Source organism: Corvus hawaiiensis, chromosome 1, assembly GCF_020740725.1.
Source record: "Corvus hawaiiensis isolate bCorHaw1 chromosome 1, bCorHaw1.pri.cur, whole genome shotgun sequence".
Taxonomy (NCBI): Eukaryota; Metazoa; Chordata; class Aves; order Passeriformes; family Corvidae; genus Corvus; species Corvus hawaiiensis.
Window position 1 is genome coordinate 19,349,376 of NC_063213.1, and position 17,912 is coordinate 19,367,287.

The following is a 17,912-nucleotide window of genomic DNA, read 5'->3' on the forward strand; positions in this document are numbered from 1 at the left end:
TTGAAATCTACAGAACATTCATTATCAAAAGAAACTTTATTTTCAATATTCCCAGAAGACACGAAAATCAAAGGGCTTCTTTCAGAGCACTAAAAACAGCATATCATTTCAGATAAAAGTTTAAGAAATCCAGAGATTTAGTGGAAAAGAAACATGCTTTCTAAATATTTGTGTTCCAAAAAATGTTGTCATAGTTAAATGGTGGCAAATGTTTTGATTAGCAAATCTTAAACCTGAAGAGGCCAGAAAAGGGAATAAACATTGCTTTGGAAATGTTCCGAAATCAATTTTTGTGGATGAACTGCTACCTCCTAGTTCTCCTCTCAGGTCTGGCAGGAAGGTTTTGGTCCAGTTTCTAGCTGTGTTGCATCCTTTTGGAAGAACAAAATCCTGACCTCGTCTGAGAGGATGCTGTAGCTGATGTTCCAGACTCTATTTGAAGATCCAGTTCTGGGTGAGAATTTTTTCTTGTTTTCCTATAGCAATAAGTCTGGCTGCTGCTCTTTAATGGGGACCTGATTATACTGAGAGTTAGCAGCTGTAGAAGGGGAGACTAAGGATAACTAAAATGAGATGGACAAGAAGGTGGTATTGTTCTATGTAAACAGGAAAGAAAATAAAGACAAGACCTCCCTCATCCCTTGGTCCTGGGGTGCCAGAATTATGGCAGTTTTTTGCCCTCACAGAGCAGGGCAGGAGTGCTGAACTATGTCTGGTCTTTCTCCAGGCACAAGTGTAGAGCTGACAGAATCTGGCATTTTAAGAATTAAGTCTTAGGCTTGACAGAAGTTTCCTCATGAGCATCTGTACATGCGAGTCTTGAAGGACTTAAACACACTGGCTCAGAGGAGCAGTCAGGAGCATCTCCTCATTTGAATGCACCAAACACACAACTGATAAAACACGTGGCACAGAAAAGGAGCAGTATCTGGGTGCCAAATGTGTCCGATGTTACCTTGGTATAAAATAACTGTGTGCAGAGATATGTATCAAGGATTTGTAAAGCTTTTGGGATGAATGTGGAACATGGATGCTTAGGCACCTTCAGTTGTGGATTAGTGTTCCTGTTGCCTAATTCATAAGGACTGGCAGTGCAAAGCTGCAGGTGCCTAGAAGTAGCTCTTTACTAAGGGATCTGCAAGGTCTGCTCTAGTACTGAGCAGTTCTGAGTGAAGAGGGGATTGTGGATTAGTGTTCCTGTTGCCTAATTCATAAGGACTGGCAGTGCAAAGCTGCAGGTGCCTAGAAGTAGCTCTTTACTAAGGGATCTGCAAGGTCTGCTCTAGTACTGAGCAGTTCTGAGTGAAGAGGGGACAATGGACTTTTCTGATTCAATACATCTTCTAAGCTAATGCACATTCTTCCTCTGGGATGTGAATATGAGAGGTGGTGCCTCCCCATTGCTGAGTGCATAGATAGGGATGAAGCTGTCAAAATCCATGTGTAGCAGCAAAGCTGCTCCATTTCAGTGATACTTGGCTCCAGAGCAGAGGAGAAGTGGAGAGGCATTTGAGTTATGCCTACTGCTAATCTGTATTAACAAAAAAGCACTGGAAGCTATTCTCATTATCCTTTGCTTTCTTTTTGCTAATCCTTCACTAGTCAGAAAAAAAGCAGAAGTATTTTGGAGGCTTAAATTTATTTGCATCTGTTCTGCAGATTTGCAAGTAGTGAGGAGCATGTGCTTGGAATATTCTCTGTCCAGGCGTTGTGTAGAATATCTATGGAACACCATATTGACCAAATGAATTCCTATTTACTAGGGTTGGTTGAACTGTTACCTCTTTTTCCTCTTCTGCAACTCGATTAGATGTAAAGAGAACAATTTCTCAGACAGTCAGTCAGAACATTTGTACTGGAATTGAACAACAATGCAGACTCTGTTGCCAAATTCCTTATGTCAACTGGTAGCAATAATAAAAAGAGAGATTTAACATTTACATCCTCCTGGCACTTTTCTTCTACAGAGCCCAAATCACCAATCAGCTCCAGTTTCCTCAACTGCAAATAGAAGATTAATAATTTGCTCAAAACAACATGAATAATCATATCATTTTCCCCCTGCATTTTCAGCATGACCATTAATCATCTGACATACTTCCTTTTATAGATAGTTTCAGAAGTCTATTCAACCTGATTCTAGTGTAGTGATACAAAGTAACATTGGGCCAAAATTTCAAGTTCAACACAAAATCCACCAACTTTCAGACATATCTGCATTTCAGACATACCTCCACTGTTTATCCTGGCTGTAAATAACTAGAACATCCCAGATGTTTTTGATAATGTGTGAGGAACAAACTTAATGGGCACATCCAAAAGATAAGCTGAAAGACTTTACAAAGCTAAAAGAGTACATGAGATTTAGAAAACTTGTATCTCTACATTTCGTCAAAATGTTTTGATCCTGCAGAATTTGAATTCTGCTGGCAGTATTCTCAGAGCTTCATAAAAAATCCATGTTGTCATATCAGTAAAATATCTGACACAAATATCTGAATTTATAGGTGTTTATTTAATCAGTACCAGAAAAACCTTCTAACTGAATCACATAGTGACAGTTATTTGCAGCAGAAAAGGAAAATGAGTTGAAATACACAGAAAAAGGGAAAGCTGAGCCAAAAAGGGGAATGGAGGAATGAAATAATAGAATAACAGTTGACTGTGACATAGATGGGTTATGAGCTCAGCTTTGACTGGTCTTAGAAGTTTTTTAAAAAAAGTCCTTTCCCGCAGCTTTCTCCTGTTCAAACTGATTCATCATGCTATTTCTATTTTTCTGGCCTGAGATAAATTTCATCTAAAGACTCCTTCAAAATGTGTGAAGAAATCCCCTCTGGTGAGGTCTTGAATCATGTGTGCCTTTTTTTTTTCTGGAAAAGGCTATTCTGCCCAGCTGGCAGGCCTGCCTTCTTTCCTTGGGCTTTCTTTCTCTGATACAAGAACTTGTTTGTTAGAAATTATCTAGATTCTGCAATGACTGGCATAGTCTGACCTGCTTTTAAGTGCCAAGAAAGCCTTTTTCTCCATGAGCTAATGCAAGTCCATTCCCAAGGGATAGGCAATATGTTATGACATTCTTGTATTTTGTACACTCTCTAAGAACATCAAACCCTCATGGGAGACTGTTCTAGTGTAACATATTTTCTATCTTTCTAATTAACGGAACCCTTCTGCCACTGTATAATAATTATCTCAGCTTCTCATATATGTATTTTGAATTGAGGGTAGGATTTTGTTAAGCTGTTGGCTGATGTTTGGTGATTCTGTTCTTTTCCTGGTGCTTTCCAATTAAGTAATTTTCTCAATCTTCTTTGAACTTCCTCTTCCATGATCTGCACTTCACTTTGATTAATCACATCACTCCATTCACATTGTTTTTTTTAAAATCTCCTTTGCCAAAGGGTTACATGATGTCTTCCATTCCCATTTTTCTTTCCAGAAGTCATCATGCTTAGTTCATTTGTCACCATACTCTTCTCATTTTTCTGCCTGACAGCTTGAAAGATTTCCTCTGGTCATCTCCGCTTCACAGGTAATGGTGTTATTTGTATGTGTATTCCTTTAGTTCTCTTGTCTGTATCAATAAGTTCTCCTTCAATTCTGGCAATGTTATGATATGAGATTAAGGTTTTCTTTTTTTTCCTGTGATTGCATTAGTATTGATCTACTTTTCAATTTCCCCTTATTCATGTCACCCCAAGTAAAGCTGCTGTCATTACAATGTTCCTGTAGACACAGTGGGACGAGTGCAGGGTGGATATGAAATGGAGCCAGACCTAAGACGTGTAATTTCATACATTGAGAAGCTTTGCAAATGTAACCTGTGCAGTATCATGCCTATTTAGATCTGCGTCTTCTTATGGTTATACCTTTTAAAGTAATGCTGTACTACAGGTATTCTTCATGATTCTTTAGCAATTTGCTCAGGAATTGTCACCCCCTCAAACAGGTGAAATGCTTATTGCATAAATGCCTATAGATTACTATATTTCACACTAAAGTGAGCAATTAAGACACAAAATTATACAGTAGGTTCTGTTTTTCTCTCTCCTGCTGTTCAAATGGATGACACAGGAAAGAAATATGGCAAAATTCTTATGGTTTTCTGTTCACAACTTTGGTGTCACCTGGAAGATGAGGATTTTCAGAGTGAATATTATCATCCTGTCTGAAGAAAGCTTTTGAATTCAATGAATAAATGATGTAGTTCTTGGGTTTCCCTCTTTGGACATCAGATTTTTTTTTTTTTTTTAAATTTGAAAAACCCCAGTATTTTTATTGTGCTTTGTTTATGAATTAGGTAATATAACTTAGAATCTGTTAGAACAAGTGACTGACTATGTGGTCTAGGTCAGGATTGTCAACACATGCCAGGGAACCAGTTACTAAATGTATTAAGTTCTGGTAAATTAGCCAGAGAGAAATCTGTGTGTGTTCTTTTAACACTGTGAGTTTCTATGCTTTTTGATAAGTATTACCCCTATTTGCATGATGATAAAGGACGTATTTCACTTTTAAGTGGTCACTAACAACTCATTGCAAGTAAAATATATTTTCTGAGACCTGTACCTTGATAAAAAACCTGTTCTTTCTGTGAAAATAAAGTAGCTGACTTGCATACAATGTAGGGATACTAATTTAAATTTTAAATCTTCTTAGTGGAGAGAAGAATGTGTTTTGAAGCTACAGTTTCATAATTTGGAACTAGCTAGAGCATCTGTTCTTTTGCAGATAAAAGGGCAAGTGAAGTTTGAATCAAAATTACATCAACCATTATTTTATCTCTGTGTTGTTGTTACCCTTGCATGTATCCTCATCACTTCCGTCTAAACTTTTGAATATTGGAACTGACTTGGTGGGAAATATTTTTTTCCCACTTTAGGATTTAATATTTCACTTGCCATTTTTTTTGCTTTCTTTCTTCTTCCCACTGACCTTAGTCAGCTCTTTTGAAAATGTGTATTGTGAAACACATAATTAGTTAGAAGTCATACTACAAAGTGGAACTTCTACAAAGTGCCAGTACTTTGGAAAAAACCCTGTTAACGCAATTATTTTCCCTTCTTCTGCACTGCTTCCTTCCTCTCTGCATTAACTCTGTGAATGGAGGTATACAAAAGCCATAGCAAGTACTATGTTTGAAAACTCCTGCTTTATGCAACACAAGAAGCACAGCACAAGAAAACAGCACATCCCCATCACAATAATTTTTTTTGATCTTGTAGGGTCAGTACAAGCCTCTCCTATTAATTCTTGTCAATTACAATTAAGGAGTGCCTAAACATTTATTCTTGTGTGCTCTAAACATTCTTGCTAGGGATCTTTGCTGCATAAATGCAGTTTGGTTAGTGATGTCTAGACTAGATTTAATACTGCACAGCTGCTAGCAATGAAGAAAACTTTGGCAGTACCTTTGTCATTCCTCTTAATAAACTCCCAGTGTTTTTAATCACCTTACTGCTGATTCCTGGGTAGATAAAGTGATAGAAATTAGCTAAATCTTTCATGGTCCCTGTGTACACCCACTGATTTCAAAGCCCGGGCACCAATAATTACACACCTAAAATATCAAGCTGAATTATTATAACTAGTCTTGGCTGTGAAATCAGTTGTTAAATCCTCTGTGAGATGCCATAAACTCTCTCTGTCTCAGTTCCTCCAGTGTAAAATGAAATGTCTAGTGCTTTCTGATCGTGTGTATATGTGTGTGTATACACACATACACACAGACACACACACAGACACACACACACACACAAGGTCCATCATGATCTGATCCCTAATGTTGTAAAGAGGATAGTAAAGCTCTCAAATATTTAACACTCATGAATAAACATGGCATTAATCTCACTCAGAAATTGTCTTCCAAAACTTTAAGCATCTAGGATCTCCCAGTAATTAAGAGACAGTGAAAGCCTATGTCTTGCCTGCCCTGGACACCTGTCAGCAGATGAAATGAACTTCTCTAAGGTGCACGTCTCCCCAGGGATGACAGACCTTACCAGATTAAACTATAATTCCTACTTTTAGAGGCTATACTTGATTCATGTTCATAATTTAGATGGAAATCTCTATCATGGCTGTAAGCAGAAAATACTGATTTTTACTTTTGCATGAACCTGGCATCATCAGAGATGATGATATACCGGGATACAGCCCTATAAGTGATTTCTAAATGCGCAGATTTTATAAACTTGGAGAGAAAAAACCCTATTTTTACAAACTAAGTTTAAAGGAAATAAATGCACCCAATGAAGTTCATTTTTCTTTCTGTTCTTGGTCTTTCTGTTTTGATGCTTTCTGGGGTGTGATAGCATACCAGAGAAATCTTGCTAAATATTTTATTTTTAATAACATTTAAATTCATGATGATGAAATCCCTAAGTATCCTGCCAAATCTAGGAGAGGAGGCAAGGCTTTTCTCCACACCGTTTTACCATCTTTCCCCAATAAAGACAGGGTCTTACATGGTTTCCAGTCTCAAAAATTCCCAAGAGGTCTGTAGCAGCTGTGTTCAGCAACTGCTGATGATATCTGGGTGGTGGAAAATGCTCACAGAGAGGAGATTTAAGCATAAAAGAAACTCCTATCCAGATTGGGTGTTGCCTTCTCTTTACTACATGAGACTCTTAGCTTTGCTCTGCATTGTGTTTTATTTCCATCTTTACACAGAATCAGTAGGAAATCCTGACTGGGGCACTCTGAGACTGAGGTAGCCTCTAGTGATCAGCAGTGGGTGTAAAATGAGTCCATCACCTTATACTACCTCTGTGCCACAGAGAATATGGAGGAGCTATGGCTCTCCATTGGATTACCACTTGAATCTTCAAGCATTCTTTTATTCAGAAAAAGCATGGATAAAATTTGGCAAACCAAGTGTGGCATGTAGGCATTCACCTTCCACTGAGATTAGAACAGATCCACTGCATTACTAAGCAAGTGCCGGATTTCGACTTCTTTATGTGTCACTGGAGAATGAAGAGCTATTAGACTAATGATTAGGAGTGTGTTTTGACCAAGTTGTGCAAGAAAAAACTTCCTTTTTTTCCCCAAATATTATGCTGTGCTCAGCACAGGCTCTGAACATAGACATTTGAATACAATGCAAATACTATAGATAATGAGAAAGAAAAAGACTGTGACCAACTGAAATGATCCCAAGCTGTGTCTGCAACTGTGGCACTATATGCTAGTTTGAATAATGATGGTTTTGTCACTTCACTTAAAAATGAATGTATAACCACTTGGTTCAGTCCTGTGTATTCTAAAATCTTTGCAATAAAATAATTGAAAAATATCGTGCCCACATGTGCTGAAGTGTATTCTCTTTGGATGTTTGCTTTCTTAAAGGTCATTCACTGCTGCCTGCACTAGATAAATAGTTGGATTTGAGGATCTATTTATCATAAGAAAAGGCACTGTATGAGAGAACAGGACCATAGCATTCCCTGTTCTGCAACACTGCATACATTTCTGATCACCATGCTTCTGTATATGTTATTTGGTGGGCGATCTGAGAAAAGAAATTACCATGATGAGAGCCAAAGAGCCAGAGAGATTGGCTTCCTAGGGAAGCTGAAGAGGCACATGTACATACCATAGCTTGGAGAAGTGTTAATGGCTACTAGGATTGACAGAGGTCTTCTGATATTTAATGGGGATTAACATAGAAGTGACAGAACACTTCAGGATAAGGAAAGTGAAGAAAAGTGTAAGTCTTTTGGGATGGGAAAATATTGTGTAAGAGATAGTATATTAGGTCTATTGAAGTAATCACTGTCAGTGTACCATTTTCCTAGGTTTTATTTTTATTTTTTACATGGCTGATAGAAATTTGCTTTAATAACAATAAGAAGAAATGCAGTCAAAGTAACAAGAAAAAAAACCTCTCAATTTTGAGAGAAAAACTTTCCTAACTGGAAATTTTGATGAACTCTCTGAAAAGTAGTAAATCCCTGTCTCTTGGGACTATAGTTGGAAAATGGAAAGATGTAAGCAAATGCAGAAGACCACTTTTAGACTGACAGAAATAAATTTGATCAGGTTTATTTATTTTAAATTGCAACAATAATCAAAGCCTTTAACTTCTAAAAAACACCTCACACAGGTCATTAGACAACAGGATATGTGCATGTATAATGCAAAAAACACTAGAAAAGCCAAGCAAAAGAAATAAGCAAAAAGTTCTACTGTGTTGAGGCACCCCTTTTTCTCTTTGTTTTTCTTCTGAGAACTGTGCCCCAGAGGAAGCAATGGCATGAAATATCATTCAAGTTCATTCTGGAACGTAAGCACCTTCACCAGGACTGGCATGCACTTACCTTGCTTTACCTACCAGCACAGGATGACACACTTCTATCACCCACATAAACATTTGCAGCATGACTGTAAACAGCCAGCCATAAGATGCAGCATCTCAGAAGCTCATTCCTAAAAAGTGTGGGGCAGTGGCTGATGCTACCAGGCTTGGGATGGGCACCCACAGGGTGATGCCAGGGTGCTTGGACCATGCATACTGGTACTCTCCTTTTTGCCCAGGGAACAAATTTTCCTTCCCAACCTGTCCTTCTGACTGCAGAGACATGTTTGAATCCTGCCAGTTGTTCAGAATAGTGGGTTTGAAGTATTTTTCTGCTCTGGCTGTAGTGATGAAGTACAGGGCTGCTTGACAGATACTCCTGCACAGCAGTGGCTGTAATTTGTACACATTATTGCCATATTTTTTGGTCCGTCCTTCCTTTTTTCACTCCTGCACCTACATTTCTCTGCCCCAATCTTTTCCTAAATAAGCAATCAATCCCTAACTACTTTCTCCCAATTTGTGCCAGTTTTGGGATATTGATACCCATAATTGTTATCTCTGTTACCATTCCTTAGGTAATAATCTTATGTGTTCTTACTGCTCTGGTCTTGCAGTCACTGTTGACCTTGCAAGACTTGACTACCCAGAGGTCCCCAGCACTCCTCTCTAGTTATCTGTGAAGTTTGGCACATGCCTTCCCCTTAACCACCTGTGAAATTCAGACTTGTTCTACAGCGCTTTCTGTAGCTTTTGATAGCATCTCACACTGTTATCTATCACATCCAAGGACTTCTCCGGTTGGGTTCATCCAGTGGGTTTTCATGCCCTGTCCAGCTTAGCCTCACTGGAGTTCAGTCCAATAGCCCTGGCACCTGCCTACAGCCCACTGTACTTCTTCTGCCTTTCTCTTATTTTGCTTCACTTGGCATATTTTACTCTTTCTGAGGTTTGTTTCTGTACTAGTTTGAAGTAGTACCAAGTCAGAATAACAATTTAATAGGGAAATAAAAGGGAAAAAAAATAAAGGCAGAAAACACTGGGTTAAACTGAGAGTCAGGATACAACCTGACACCCTGTTAGGGTGGTGGTGGCAGTCCGATAAAATGGTGGCTGCAGTCCTCCTGAAGTGGTGGCTGTGGTTCTGTTGAAGCTGTGATCCTGCAGAAAAGGCCTGCTCTTCCTCGGAAGGTCCAGTGGTGGAGCTCCTGTCCTCTGGAAATCCAGTGGAAAGGGTGTCTGTGCTGTTCAGAATCTCAGATTATATCCAGGATGGGATGCTTGGTTCCTCCCTCTGGGTGGAGCATCTCACAATGGGATGATGAGTCATGAGGCCCGGCCTTGACGGACTCATTAACAGAAGATAGTCCGGAGGGAGTTATCTCTGAGTCATGCAGCAGGACAATGATGGGCCATTAACAGAAAGATAGTCTGGTGGGAGGAGGCAAGGAAACACTGCCCCACCTGATTTCAACAGCTCATGAGGATGGTAATAGATACACTGCAACCCAGGACAGTTTCTTTTCCCACTTTTCAGCCTTCTTGCACTTTAAAAAAATCTTTCAATAAATAGCCATAACCAAAACTTTAAAAGAGCAACATATTGTGGTCTAAATCTACATCTGGCTGTAATTGCTGAAAGAAATAATGAGTCAGAGTCTGGAGTGCCCTGCATGAGCTCTGATGTCATGTGTGATTTCAAATTACAGTATGATAAGGGAAAATGGATAACAGGCTAAATTTCCTTGGCTTAGTGAAGAAATCTATGACCTCCCGCACTAATGCACTGTTATTCTGATTCATCCAGTAGAATGGTCCAGCTCCAAAAGACAAAACACAGAACCAGATCCCTGATGTATGCAAGGACAGAAAGATTGAGGGTTTGATATATTTGAATGAATAAAATTGCTGGTATGAATATACCTTAGATCAGGATGTTTAATATGTTACTGGTGTCCTTATCAGAGCTGATTTCTGGAGGACTCTGTACAGGTCAACCTAGTCCCAGATTGCCCCAAAGGCCTGTAGCTCCTTAGGTCTCCCCAAATCAAAATTTCTAACTCTTAAAACCTCAGCTCAGTGCCTCTGAAAAATCTGGGTCTGCTCCCAGTCACAAATTGCTGTTTCACAGAGCATCACATACATTAAAAGTAGTCCAGCTTTTGTCAAAAGAATCTCTAAGCCTTTTTATGTTCATAAGAAAATAACAGACAGAGATTTAAGTGCTTATACATACCATTCCTTTTCTCTTCCCTAGAGAGAAGGAATGTCCCAGTCAGTGAGAGTTAATGCTTGCAAAATTGTACTATTTCATATAACTTCTATTAGTGTTGCCAAGTGTACTTTAGATTTTAAAGGTTTCTTCTTTAAAATAACACAGACCCTTTGCTTTCTTCTATTAAAGCTCAAGACCTAATGTGTGTGTGTGTATGTTTATATGTATGTGCCCTCTTTTAATCAACAACAAAAACCTGCCCTCAGGGCAACATAGGCATTTATGAAGCAGATGAGACATGGATTGTGCCCTTAATACTAGATATCATTTGCCAGTTGGGTGAGCTTTAACACACACTGTGAGCTGAGGACAAATTTGGCATTTTTTTTGGCCTCAACTGCAAAAGTGTTTCTACAGTATACCTGACTTCCAATTTACACAGTGCTGATGTGTTTTCCTTACGATAAAATCCCAGTGCACTAGAAATGACTGGTGTTTCATTTCTGCTTTCCATTCCCCATGTTTTCTCCAATTCTTATCAGTGCTGATGGATGCTATTCAATATTTTTCATACTTTCAATGTGATAAAGATCTCTGCCTTTCTTTCCTATTATCATGTCTGGTCGTCTCACATATATTCCAATTCCATTAATAGTAACATTTGAAAAATTTGGTAATGCTTTTTTATTTATTTTCTCTTTGTGTCTTATGAAGATAACGCTTCTCTCTTACTTGCTGCACATTACTGCCAACTTTCTAATGTAGTAATTTATAATCCTCTCCAGACAGTTAGATGCATCAACTGAAACTTGATTTACAGTTAATGAGGCCAGGCCACACATTTTATTGTCTGAATTCACATTTTCTCTGTCATCTGTCTTCTGTCGTTACATTGGGGTACCTTATGCAAATCACCTACTTAGAGCAGTCATAGTTAAAACTTCAGGCTCTTCTGTCCTTCCTCCTTTTGTCAAGTCACTTGTAATTTTCCAATGTATTCAATGAGATTTCATAAGAGATACTCCATGTGGGATTTTTTATCTTTTTTGCTTGGGTATCTCTTCCTGTTGTCTAATGACCTATCGACAGAAGTAGTATATTCTTCAGATAGTTTTGGTTTTGGTCCAGTAAGTCCTTCTCTCAGAGTTTCCTGTCATTACTCATTGTATTCCCTGACATCCTCCACTGATCTCATCTTTTCTTCTGTACATTTCATGCCAACATAAAGTCACTTCAGGTCAGAGTTCATACAGTGCTAACCTGCTGCTCCTGTCAGATTCCCTTAAATCTACTTTTCATCAAATCACTAATCCCAGGCATATGATCTAATTGGGTGGTATATTACAGAGTCTTAAATATGCCTAAACATTACTGAATTTAGCTTGAAAATGTTCTTTATTTTCTTTGTTTGCTTGTAATAATTCTCTTCTCTTAAGCTCCTATATAAAGCTGCCTACATCTGCACTCTTGTACAGCCCATGCCATTTCCTGTGGTGTTTGTGCAATTCCTTTCAGTATCACAAGGCAATGTTAAATATAAATACTAACTCTCAAATCTCAGAAAACTGAGGAATTAATATAAAGGAAAACCTGAATATTTTCTGTCCCTATAAAGCATGTGGAATTTTTCTTTTAATTTTCCAGTGACTTTTCTGAAACATTTCAGTATTTGCAACTTAAAAAAAAAACAACAAAAAAAGAGAAAACAAGAGAAAAAGAAGCCTTTCCTAAATGCTTGTCTTTCTATTGTATCAATCCATTCTTCTCTCCATACAGCCTATTTCAAATTCTAATAACAGATGCCCTTAAAAGATTCAAATATACTGCATATTTCTTTCAGTGTGATACAGTTGTGTTCTTCTGTGTAATTTACCCAACTAAACTGCAGGCTGCTTGGCAAAGATTTCCTCTCCATGTCATCATTGTCTGCTATCTGATGGCTCTTTACAACCTGAAACTTTGGCATCCTTCTTGTTCTTGAGGAATCCTACAAATACTTTAAACATGCTTTAAACATGATTTTTTTCGCTATTCATGCAGTTAGTGCAGTTCACTTACACCCAAATCATGGGGAAACAGAATATACACTTGCAATTATAGCTGAGCATTTTACTTTGTAAAAACATTTTCATTAACAAATCTTTCTTGATGCCATTCAGGTGATTGAATATTTTTGCCGATTTTTGCATACATTTTCTAAATGGATTTATGTTTGCAAAACTCTTAACTGATGACTCTAGATTCTCTTCATTTCCATTTGCTTTCCAGTTAAGCAATTTTCTCTTCCTCCTCATCTGTGATTTGCCTTTATTTTGATTAACCTCACCATGTTATTCATACTTTTTTTAAAATATCCACTTCTCAAAGAAATCTTTGTTTCCCTTCAATCAAGAAACCAAGCATTCTTTTCCTTCAGTAGTTTTATTCTTCTTACCTTTGTTTCAGCCACCTGTCCAATTTCCTCTTTTCATTTACAAACATTTATTTTAGTGGAAGCATCATCATTATAGACAAAGACAATAGCAATATGGAGAATTTTAGCAGCGATGAAAATAGTATTACTGAGTTAGCATGTGCCCTTCTTCAAAATAACTTCCATTCTTTAAATTTAATTTTTACATGGGAATTCTGTGGCAAGAAAACCACATATTGATTTTTAATTTGGAATGATAGTGACTCCTCAAATTCGTTAAAATGTCATGATTTGTTCAGGTTTATATGGAACATGTCTTCTGTCATGTTTTTTGTGAATACAGCAAATCCACATCAAAGGTGATTTTGTCTGCTGGTGCTGCTTAAAATTCAAAGATTTCTTTCTCTAAGTAAAGGTATTTGAGAATCTTTCAGGCCTGAGTGTTGGAAAAATTTGTTTCTCTGCCAATCTCACAACTGCCAAAGAAAATGGTGGGTTGGCATCCTACTGTGTTAGTACACAAAAAGCCCACATGACCTGCTCACATGCATGACTGCCTTTGCTTGCTGCAGAAAGTCTGGCAAGGAGCCCTAGATAAAGTTACCATCTGCAGGGCCTTTGCATTTTCTCAACAAGGCTCCTACCCCCCCACAACCAAGTCTCTATAGAGAAATCAGCATTGGACAGCACCATGCTTTGGCTTTCCATGTCAGTGTCATGAAATGAGACCACCAATGACACAGAAAGGAATTAGGATTTTGGCAACTGAGTGAGAGTTCATGATGTTTGGCACCAAAACATGTGATGAGGGTCACATAATTCAACATAAGACCTCCTAGTAATGTAGCAATTGGGTCAGAATTTGCTGAGTGGTTGTTAGTTATTGAACAATCCCAAAATGTCTGACCAAAACTCTACCATATGGGTCCTCAGCTGTTTGTCCCAGATGACTAATGGCAACTTTTTGAAAGGGGTCCAGGAATGTCTTTGTAGTGCCTTTACTTTTCCACAGCTCTAGCCAAGTGACTACGCACCAAAAAACCCTGAAACTCTAAGCCAAAACCTCTCCCTCCTGGTACATCTTCCATAAACAAGTTCTCAGTTGGATTTCAAATACAGCTGACACTGAAATATGCCAGAAAAAGAAGCTTGAACAGAAGAATTCATTGATTAGAATTTCTCTTAACATCTTTAAAAAATATAGCTTCTTCATCGTTACCACTAGTACAAATAATAGGGAGGAAGGGAAAAATGCAAACTCCTTATACAAACAGCAAGAGGTAATAGTCTCTAAAGTCACCTATGAATAAAAAAATTAAAAAATAAATAAAGCACTCCTGGTGTCTCTTCCTCTATTTCTCTAAGTTTCCAGAGGAATATGAGGAACAGAGACTAGACATTATATTCTGACATAAATTTTGAGAGGTGGCACCTCTAAAAATTTATTTTTCAAATGCTTTTGTTTGGGAACTTGCATTTAATTTTAGCAAATAAGAAAAAAGTCAGTAATTCTACAAAATCAGCTACTACTGAAAAGGAAACCACAGCAAAGGTTCATTTTCCGAACAGAGATCTGTCTTATTTCTGTTATACATTGCAAATGTTACTATTGTGAGGTTTGTAACAAGAGAGCAATATTATTCTTTGTTCAGCAGTGCCCTGAGCACTACTGTCTGAAGAACATGTCAAATAAGATCCTTGACTAATTTAATCAGAATTTTAGTCCTCAAATATTTTTTGAACACAAGCTTTATTAATTTTCTGAATTTTAATGATAATCCTTGCAGCACAATTCAGAGACTTCACTTTAAGAAAAACTTTCTTCCTTCTGTGATATGGTCACTTCTACTACTTAAGCCAAAGGAAAAAGAAATACTTAAAATCTCTTCTTCAGCATAACAGAAATCAATATATCTTGACCCTTGACCCTGAAGTCCCAAGAAGGTGTCCATAGAAGTGACTAAAAAGCCCTGCAACAGACTTTCTTGCTATTTCCAACACACTTAATGTGTCTATCAAGCTAGTAAAGCAATTTCATTTTCTTTTCCTCTCTCTCTCAATGGAAATGTTGCCATTTCCTCTTTAACTCTGTTGATTTACTCTTTGCTTGGGAATTTGACCTGTAAGTAACTTTGACTTTTAACAAGCACTTTTACAGGACTATATATCCTTTCTCTCTCCAGATGAAAAGTTAAAATCTTGGCCATTTCAGGTGGAACATTGGAATATGTGGAAACAAGCAATTTTCTTCTATTTTATAGTTAGTGGTATGCCTTTCTCATAATTCCTCTCTTTGGTTTGGTTACCTGCCATTCAAACATGTATTTCTGTTCTATCCACTAAAATATGTACGTTACTCTAATCTTTTTTCTCCTCAGGCTTCATTTTCATACTAAAACAAATAGCAAGAGTTAGCAGCAACCAAACAGTTATGGTCCTCTCCACGCCTCACTCTCATCTCTTCTCTTAAATCTTCTACCTGGCTACATCAGAGAGCATTTCTTCAACTCAGTTCCTGGGGAAGAATCCAGAACTGTGAGCTAAGTGGGAAGCTGTCTCCTACAGTTTAGGAGAAAAGGTAGAGACACCAGAATGGGACTGAAAATGATCCATCCAGTGCAAGTCAATGGGAAATACTGAGAATGGTGAGTTTTCTGATTTCTTTCTAATTATTTTTAGGCCTGTGACTTTAGATAGGGACTTAGCAGCATAGCCTTGTAATGTCTTCTGGTAACAAACCCAAATAATGGTTCTTCCCATGAACTGAGCAGTGTTTATTAAATTTTTTTACAGGAAGAGGATGATGCATTACTTATTTTCTGTAGTAAAGTGTAGTTAGTATGAACATTCTGAAAAACAGAAGAAGATTCAGTACAGTCAGGCTGCTGTAAATTCCTTGTATTGCATTTTGAATAGTATTCTTAATCCTCTGTCTGGATCTGCCCTCAAGACAGGTCACTATTATAAGACTATATGTTTTAAATTCTCATTTTATTAGTGAGAAAGCTGGAATCAAGTTAGATATCTAAAACATTTGACTGCCCAAGTCTTTCTTTTGGAGAAGAACATGCCTCTGATGATAAAGCATATGTTGCTTCTCCAGTGTTTTACAGTTTAAGCACACAAGACACATTAAACTTTATCAGTCTCATCTAATCATGATATAGGCAGAGATCTGATGCATTAGAGATTTAAATTCAAGATTTCCAGTGCATGTGTGGTTGTACATATTTTTTTTGCTTATCTTTCCAGCATTTAGTGGGTTGGAGAGAAATTCTAAACCTCTGCTATTCTTTCAAGATAATTGAGAAAAAAATGAATGAGAGAAATGTAAGTAAGTGCCACTGACCTTTTCCTCTTTGGTGGTTTTTTTGTTTGTTTTTGTTTGTTTCTTTGTTCGTTTGGTTGGTTTGTTTGTTTTGTTTTGTTTTGCTTGGTTTTGTTTTGTTTCAATCATTCCATGAATCTACTCACACAAATTCTTTTGGTTCAGAAGTTTCAGCTGTTGACTGCTATGAAAACGAACACTTCATAGGTAGGCAAGGAATCACTTAAATTTTCAAATTGAGAGTGACTCTCCAAACAGGTACTGATGAGCAATCTGAGCAGCACAGGTTCTGAAATCATCACTCCTGCTCAGTTGTACCTCACCTTGCAAACAAGCATTTGAAAGAGTGAGGCTGCTTATGGAGTAAGGCTCAATTTTGCAGCAATGAGTTTATCATCATTTAATTCCATCTTGGGTTTTAGAGAGTGCTTTATGTCTTCCAAGTAACACTATTTTCAATCCCACAGAACAGACAAAAAAATGTAGCCTCTGTCAATATTTGCAAGAAACTCTCAGTACTTACTGACTTCAGAAGAAGATACATGTTATTTTATGTTGACGTTTGGTTTTCACCAAGAAGTAGGAAATATTTTCAAAAACTTTGGTCATGAAGCAAAAAGCAAGTTTTTCCCATTCATTCACTTTAATGTTATTTTCTTCTTCGCCACATCTAGTACTGTCCCAGAAGCACATCCTTAGCAAACTTTCAAAGCAGCGTGGCAGTTTCTGAATCCTCATTCATATTATCACAACTCACTCTAAGAGAAAGAATTGTGACTTTCATGCAAAATAACTGGTTGTGTCTTTTATGTCAACAGAAACACGACAGCAATAATAAATAGGATGCAATGCAGATAAAATTAACTAAATTACTTAAAAAGTCACATGTTGGCTACACAATACCTGATTGTATTTCCCAGAGAGCTTCACATGTGAAGAGGAATTTTAGCTCCTATCTGTTGTTCAGTAGGTGCTAAGATCTCAGATCCAAGCGCAGCAATGTCACTGATAAACGGTATGAAGGAATACATGTGTATGTCATACCCATCTAAATAGGTGTTATGCCAAAGTTAATAAGTTATTCATAAGTGTACAAACCTTTTGAAAATATCCTTCTTTTCCCAAGGAAATTGTCATTTATGTTTATTTCCCTTGTAAACACCCAATTCCTTCAAGCAGACTGGACTACCTGTTCACCATAAGCATAATGGCATCTGGACTGCTGGAGAGAGTGTATTTACTCAACCCTTTTTCTTATTAAAGTATATATATATCACATTCTGATAAAGGTGATGTGTGAACTGAAACAGATATACAAGTTTCAAAAAATTAAAAGCTCAGTCATTATAAAAAAAAAATATGGTTATTAGAAGTTACTTTGATATTTGACCCATGATTATCATAAATCGCAAGAGGGAAATTGAAAAGCTTTGCCTGCTGTTTAGTGAATAAAATTTCCTTTCTCTGAAAGTGAAACTTTATACACCAGTGCCTACTTGATCATGAATAAAAGCAACTGAAATCTGAAATATGATCTCAAACTTAGAATATTATACAGTAGCTTTTATGTTTATTTCAGAGCACAGAACAACGTAACTGAAAGAACGCAGCTTTAAAATAATGCAATTTTCCTGTTCAATTGATAATTTTCAAG

General features: G+C 37.4%; 1 long non-coding RNA gene across 2 annotated transcripts in view; it reads left to right on the forward strand.

Moving 5' to 3' along the window:
* Positions 1 to 17,912, forward strand: part of LOC125321988 — a 46,803-nt gene that overhangs the window by 17,031 nt on the left and 11,860 nt on the right. Inside the window, exons 2-3 of one of the 2 annotated variants that reach the window (XR_007201798.1) lie at positions 15,309 to 15,575; positions 16,183 to 16,260. This is a non-coding gene — a long non-coding RNA (uncharacterized LOC125321988). Of the gene's footprint in view, positions 1 to 15,308; positions 15,576 to 16,182; positions 16,462 to 17,912 lie in introns of those variants that run through there. The other variant, XR_007201797.1, reaches the window with a different exon arrangement.